The sequence below is a fragment of the Rutidosis leptorrhynchoides genome, chromosome 2 (assembly GCF_046630445.1).
Source record: "Rutidosis leptorrhynchoides isolate AG116_Rl617_1_P2 chromosome 2, CSIRO_AGI_Rlap_v1, whole genome shotgun sequence".
NCBI classification, from domain to species: Eukaryota; Viridiplantae; Streptophyta; class Magnoliopsida; order Asterales; family Asteraceae; genus Rutidosis; species Rutidosis leptorrhynchoides.
The window spans coordinates 322,557,477-322,565,292 of NC_092334.1; positions in this window are offsets into that span (position 1 = coordinate 322,557,477).

Sequence of the window (7,816 nt, forward strand, 5' to 3'; positions counted from 1 at the left end):
CTCGAGCATTCAACGATTTTTCTTCTAAACATATGAACGGTCCTTCTCTGTATAAAGTAACGAACTCGGTATTGGAATATGTCTGATTCGTCGAGCATTTTCCTTCGTGTGACCATTTTCCGCATTTGTGACATCTTTCAAGGTGTCGTGCTCTTCTTTTTAGCGGCGGATTTTGATTTTCCTTTATCAAAATGTAACTTATTATGATCGTTCTTGAGTTCTTTTCTTACTCCGTCCAATTTGGCTCTTATTACTGACACCAGGTCACTCGGAAGGGTGTCATTATTACGTTTAGTAATCAAAGTATGTAGCATTAGACCATGGTTTAAATCAAAGGAATTCTTCATCTCGTAAAACCTAAATAAAAATAAAAATTCAGAATGGGGGGAGAAGACTAGTTCTTTAGGGTCTGCTAGGGAAAGACCATTCGGATTCCATTCTCGAAGACTACATGAAAACAGAATATCTAACTCTAACAGAAATACATATTACCCTAAAAATATTCGAACCTCCCCACACTTAGTTAGATGTGGTGTTGAAATTGTGATTAACTTCGTTGTCAACTTCCATCGGATCATGTACGTAATGTTTAACTCTGTGACCATTAACTTTAAATTCAATCCCATTTGAATTTATTAACTCTACTGTTCTGTATAGGAAAACTCTTTTGACTATGAATGGTCCAGACCATCTTGATTTCAATTTTCCAAGAAATAGCTTTAATCGTGAATTGAAAAGAAGAACTCTGTCTCCTTCTTTAAATTCTTTTGAACTTTTGATTCTTTTATCATGCCATTTCTTCATTCTTTCCTTATAGATTAACGAATTTTCATATGCTTCGTGTCTTAATTCTTCTAATTCGTTTAGTTGACTTAATCGTAGACGTCCAGCTTCATGTAAATCAAGATTACATGTCTTCAAAGCCCAAAATGCTTTGTGTTCAATTTCTACTGGAAGATGACATGCTTTTCCGTAAATTAGTCTAAAAGGTGTGGTTCCAATTGGAGTTTTGTAGGCTGTTCTAAAAGCCCAGAGTGCATCCTCCAATTTCATGGACCATTCCTTCGGATTTGATCCTACGGTTTTCTCTAGAATACGTTTTAAAGCTCGATTGGTATTTTCAACTTGTCCACTTGTCTGTGGATGATAAGCAGTGGAGATTTTATGAGTTACTCCATATCTTTTGAGAACTTTCTCAAGTTGATTGTTACAAAAATGAGTACCCCAATCACTTATTAAAGCTTTCGGTGTTCCGAACCTTGCAAAAAGACGTTTTAAAAAGTTGACTACAACTCGTGCATCGTTAGTTGGGAGAGCTTGTGCTTCCGCCCATTTAGATACATAATCAATGGCAACGAGAATGTAGAGATTATTATGAGATTTTGGAAATGGACCCATAAAGTCAATACCCCAAACGTCAAATACTTCACATACTTGAATGACATTTTGTGGCATTTCATCACGTTGACTTATTTTTCCGGCCCTTTGACAAGCATCACAGGATTTGCAAAGAAGGTGTGCGTCTTTGAAAATTGTAGGCCAATAGAATCCAGCATCGTAAATTTTTCTTGATGTGAGCTGATGCCCATAATGCCCTCCTGTTGGTCCTGTGTGACAATGGTTTAAGATTTAACTAGCTTCATCTCCGAATACACATCGGCGTATTATTCCATCGGGACAACTTTTAAACAAATGTGGATCTTCCCAGAAATAGTGTTTTATATCACTAAAGAATTTCTTTCGTTTTTGGTACGACAATCCTTTTTCAAGGAATCCACATACTAAATAGTTTGCATAGTCTGCAAACCATGGAATTTCATTATAATCTATCTTCAATAGATATTCATCAGGAAAGTTGTCTTGTATTGCCGATTCATTTAGAACTTCTAATTAAGAATTTTCAAGACGAGAAAGATGATCAGCTGCGAGATTTTCTGCTCCCTTTTTGTCTCGGATTTCAATATTAAACTCTTGTAAGAGTAAGATCCAATGGATTAATCGTGGTTTGGCATCTTGTTTCAAAAATAGGTATCTAAGAGCAGAATGGTCGGTATAGACCACCGTTTTAGCTAGAATGAGATATGAACGAAATTTGTCAAAAGCAAAGACAATAGCAAGGAGTTCTTTTTCAGTAGTTGTGTAATTCGTTTGTGCTCCTTGTAACGTCGTACTAGCGTAATAAATAGGTTGAAATCGTTTTTCAATCCTTTGTCCTAAAACGGCTCCCATTACAAAATCACTTGCATCGAACATTAGTTCAAATGGTAGATTCCAATTTGGAGTTATCATGATCGGCGCATTAGTGAGTTTTTCTTTAAGTATATTAAAAGATTTGAGGCATTCATATGAAAAGATGAATGGAGCATCATTTTCTAGGAGTTTATTCATAGGAGTGGCAATTTTAGAAAAATCTTTTATGAAACGTCGGTAAAAACCGGCATGCCCTAGAAAAATCCTAACTCCTCTAACATTGGTGGGATGTGAAAGTTTAGCAATTACATCTACTTTAGCTCTATCCACTTCAATTCCTTCCTTTGAGATTTTATGTCCAAGAACGATGCCTGCTTTAACCATGAAATGACATTTTTTCCAATTAAGAACTAGATTTGATTGTTCGCATCTAATAAGAATTCGTTTAAGATTAACTAAACATGATTCAAATGTATAACCGAAGACTGAAAAGTCATCCATAAAAACTTTCATGCATTCTTCTATCATGTCGTGAAAAATCGCCATCATGAACCTTTGAAAGGTTGCAGGGGCATTGCAAAGTCCAAATGGCATGCGTTTGTAAGCAAAAGTACCATAAGGGCACGTGAATGTGGTTTTCTATTGGTCCTCGGGTGCGATTGGAATTTGAAAATATCCGGAGAAACCGTCAAGAAAACAATAGTAACTGTTCCCGGCTAATCTTTCCAACATTTGATCAATAAAGGGTAAGGGAAAGTGATCTTTTCTGGTGGCGTCATTTAATTTTCTATAATCAATACAAACACGCCATCCTGTTACAGTCCTAGTAGGAATAAGCTCATTTTTTTCATTTGTGATGATAGTTATGCCACCCTTCTTAGGTACGCATTGAACTGGGCTTACCCATGGACTATCAGAGATTGAATAAATTAAACCTGCATCAAGCAGTTTAATAATTTCTTTCTTAACAACATCTTGCATATTCGGATTTAGTCTTCGTTGGCATTGCACATACGTTTTATGACCTTCTTCCATAAGGATTTTATGTGTGCAATACGAAGGACTTATTCCTTTAATATCATGAATCTTCCATGCAATAGCTTGTTTATGAGCTTTTAGCACAGAAATGAGTTAAGATTTTTCATTTTCAGTAAGAGAAGACGATATTATTACAGGTAATTCAGTTTCACCATGTAAATAAGCATATTCCAAATGGTTTGGAAGTGGCTTTAACTCTAATGTCGGTGGTTCTTCTATCGATGATTTATATCGATATATGTCTTCTTCTTTTAGCATTTGAATTTCTTCTGTTGTTGGTTCATATCCATTAGCCATAAGTGTAGCTAACATTTCAGTTTCATCAATTGGTTCAGTTCCTTCTCCTAAAGAACATTCTCCTGTTCCTTGTAATTCTGGAAATTCTTCTAACAATTTTGCATGTGAATCTATAGTTTGAATATAATAACATGTATCATCTGCAGATTGCGGTTGTTGCATGGCTCTATCAACTGAAAAGGTAACACTCTCGTCCTCTATACTTAAGGTTAGTTTCTTACCGAACACGTCTATTATTGCTATAGCTGTGTTTAAGAATGGTCTTCCTAATATGAGAGGAACTCGAGAATCTTCTTCCATGTCCAGAATAACAAAATCTACTGGAAATACTAAGGTACCAACTTTAACTAGCATGTTCTCCATTATCCCTCTAGGATATTTTACTGATCGATCGGCTAGTTGTATACTTATTCGTGTTGGTTTCAATTCTCCAAGGTCTAGTTTAGCGTATAGTGAATACGGCATTAAATTTATACTAGCACCTAAGTCTGCCAATGCTTCTATTGAACTAAGACTACCCAGAAAACATGGAATTGTGAAACTTCCTGGATCAGATAATTTTTCTGGTATCTTATTCAAAAGCACTGCAGAACAATTAGCATTCATAGTAACAGCCGAAAGTTCTTCCATTTTCTTTCTATTTGTGATCAGATCTTTCAAGAATTTAGCATATCTAGGCATTCCTGAAATTACATCAATGAAAGGAAGATTGACATTTATCTGTTTAAACATATCCAAGAATTTGGATTGCTCGGCTTCAAGTCTCTCTTTTCTCATTTTACTCGGGTAAGGAAGTGGTGGTTGGTATGGTTTAACATAAGGTTTAGCCTTAACTGTGTTATCTTCATTAACCTTTTCAACTACCGGTTCTTTTTCCTTATCTTGCTCAGGTTGTGGTTCTTGTGGAGTGGGAATAGCTTCATCAGAAATTACAGGTATTTCAGGTGGTTTAAGTGTAATACCACTTCTTGTGGTAATGGCTTTAGCTGTTTCATTCCGGGGGTTAGCATTTGTATCACTAGGTAAACTTCCCGGTTTTCTTTCACCTATCAACTTTGCTAGGTTACGTACTTCTTGTTCCAAATTTTGGATATAAGCTTGTTGATTTCTAAATGCTTGAGCATTTTGTTCATTGGTTTGTTTCTGAGATGTGAAAAACTGAGTTTGAGATTCAACTAGCTTCGACATCATATCTTCTAAATTTGGCTTTTTATCATCGGTTTGTGGTGGTTTGTTTTGGAAAATAGGTCTTTGCTGATTGTAAGTATTGTTGGATACTTGTTGATTGCTTGGACCTTGTTAGTTGTTGTATGGAACATTTTGGTTATAATTCTGGTTTTGATTGTAGATTGGTCTTGGCGGTTGATAATTATTCTGATAATTATTTCCAGTCCTTTGGTTTATGTATGAAACATTATCTCTTTGTTCCATTGTTAGTTCAATACTGAGACAATCTTTTGTCAAATGTGGTCCTCCACACTGCTCACAACTAATTCGTATTGAGTGAATATCCTTAGTCATCTTTTCCATTCGTCTCTCGACAGCATCTATCTTTGCAGAAATGGAATCGAAGTCATGGCTAGAATCGGTTCTAGCAGCTTTAGATGATCTAACTATATCTTTTTCTTGATGCCACTCATGTGAGTGGGAAGCAGTGTTATCAATAATTTTGTAAGCATCAGTTGCGGTTTTCTTCATAATGGAACCACCAACTGCTATATCGATGTCTTTTCTTGTAGTGATGTCGCATCCTTGGTAGAATATTTGTACTATTTGACAAGTGTCTAAACCATGTTGCGGACATCCTCTCAATAATTTTCCAAATCTTGTCCACGCCTCATATAGAGTTTCATTTGGCTTTTGTGTGAACGTAACAATTTCTCCTTGAAGTCTTACGGCTTTAGATGCCGGAAAGAATTGTTTAAGAAAATTTTCAACTAAGACATCCCATGTATCAATTGCCCCTTAAGGTAACGATTCTAACCAATCTTTGGCTTCTCCCTTTAAAGTCCAGGGAAATAACATGAGATATATCTGTTCATCCTCAACTTCTCGGATTTTAAATAGTGTACAGATCCTATTAAAGGTACGAAGATGTTCATTTGGATCTTCCTTCGGTGCACCACTAAATTGGCATTGATTAGTTACCATGTGTAGGATTTGTCCTTTGATTTCATAATCTGGCGCATTAATGTCAGGTTGAGTAATTACGTGACCTTGGCCAGTGCGTTTAGCTCTCATTCGGTCTTCCATACTTAGAGGTTCCAGATTCTCCATAATTGAATTTGTTGAATCTGAATCACTATAGGATTCTGATTTAATGGGTTGTTCCTCGACAATCTCCGTTTGAATGATTGGTGGTTCCGGAGGAAACATTAGTGGTTCAGGATCTCTGAATTGTCCCTGAATATCCTCCGGGTTCTCAATTGTGAGGTCGGGTTCAAAAAATGGATTATTGGAAATTTGAATTGGAGTACTTGGTCGACTGGATGACGATTCTAAAGAAAAATTAATGGCGACAATATTTGCTAGATGTCTTGATCGAGTTACAGGTGGTGAACGTACAAAAGGTGGTGAACGTTTTGCTCGGTGCATTCACTGAATATCCTATTAGTTATAAAAGATAAAAATTATTTAAGTTATCAAATTAACAGACTTTTCTGCTTTTGCCCACGTTTTGAATAGTCAAAAGATGTAGCAGGGAGCCAGAACCCTTTAAATCGGAAGCTCACAACTCAGCCACTAACAAATCCAACTATTACTACAAAGCAGAAAATTTGGATGTCTATCAATTCAACCGCTTAAAATAATTTTTCGTTGAAGTTTAAAGAAATTTTAGATAAGAATAGAAAAAAATCTAAGTCCTAAAAAACTAGAGCGGCGAAAAATAAGAAAGAAAAAGAGCGCGTCGAAAAACGTCGAAAAATAATAGGCGTCGAAAAATAAAAATAAGAAAGTAGCACGTCGAAACTTAAAAAGGAACTAAAAACTAAGAATTAAAAGTTACGTCTAAAAATATTAAAGCTTAAAAGAAATACTATATCCCAAAATGACAATAACTTAAAAAGGTACTAAAATATTAAAAACGGCGTCGCAAAATTCTAAAGCACCTAAATCTTAGTCTAAAGAAAAAACACTTAAGGGATTTTACGGCAAAGCCTAAAAATCTAGAAATAAAAATAACTATGGCAAAAACTATGTCTTAAAACTAAATACGAACGAAAAATACAAATATTATGAATAAACGATTAAAAGGGTACAAAATATAAAAATATACTTAAAGTTGTAAAAATACAATTTTTTTTAAAAAAAATATTATTTTTATATTATTTATTTTATAAAAGTATTAATTTTATAATTTATTAAAACTAATTAATACTTAAAATATAAATTAAAACTAAAAACTAAAACAAAAACTAAATTAATTATTTAATTAACTAACCCTAATTAATGCTAAATACTCCGTAATTAATGCAGGAATCAGTCAACTGTGGCGTGTCAGGTATGTTTATGCGATCGCATGGACTTTTGCCTTCGGGCTCATGCGGTCGCATGAGCTAGGGTTTCGGGCCAGGTTTTGGGCTGCTACAGTACCGGGCCTCGAGTGTTTTTTATATTTTTTTTCTTTCTGTTTTTTCTGTTTTTAATGTAAATAAATATTTATATAAATTAAATAAAAACTTAATTCTTAAAAACTAAAAATAAAGATAAAGAAAAACTTTATAATTTTATATATATATATATAACAAACTCTTAAGTATATATATATATATATATTTTTTGTTTTTGTTTTTATATATTTTTTATATATATATTTTTTTTTAAAAACGTATATTTTTTTTATACAAAGAACTTAATAAAAAAAATTTTTATAGCGTTGCGCTTTCGGCGTTTTAGTGTCCCCGGTAGCGGCGCCAAAAATTCTTGATGTGTGCGTGGTGGTGTATAAAATAGTTATATTTTTACAAGGAAATACTATTAAATACGATACAATTTTACACAAGTGATTTATTTATTTATAGAGTGGATATACCTAAACCTTGCTACAACACTTATAGGCAGTGTACCTAATCGTACAGTAGTGTAGTTTTTAGTAAGTCCGGTTCGTCCACAGGGAACTCTAGCCAAGCTTAATGCTATATTTGTAACTTATAATTGTAAAAATACAAAAATATATAAAAGTAATATTATTATTATTATAAAATGGGGTTTTTACCGTTTAATGACCGGTTTGTCGATTTTAAAACTTTTAGTCGCAGTTAAAACCTAATGTAAAATATTAAAAATAAAT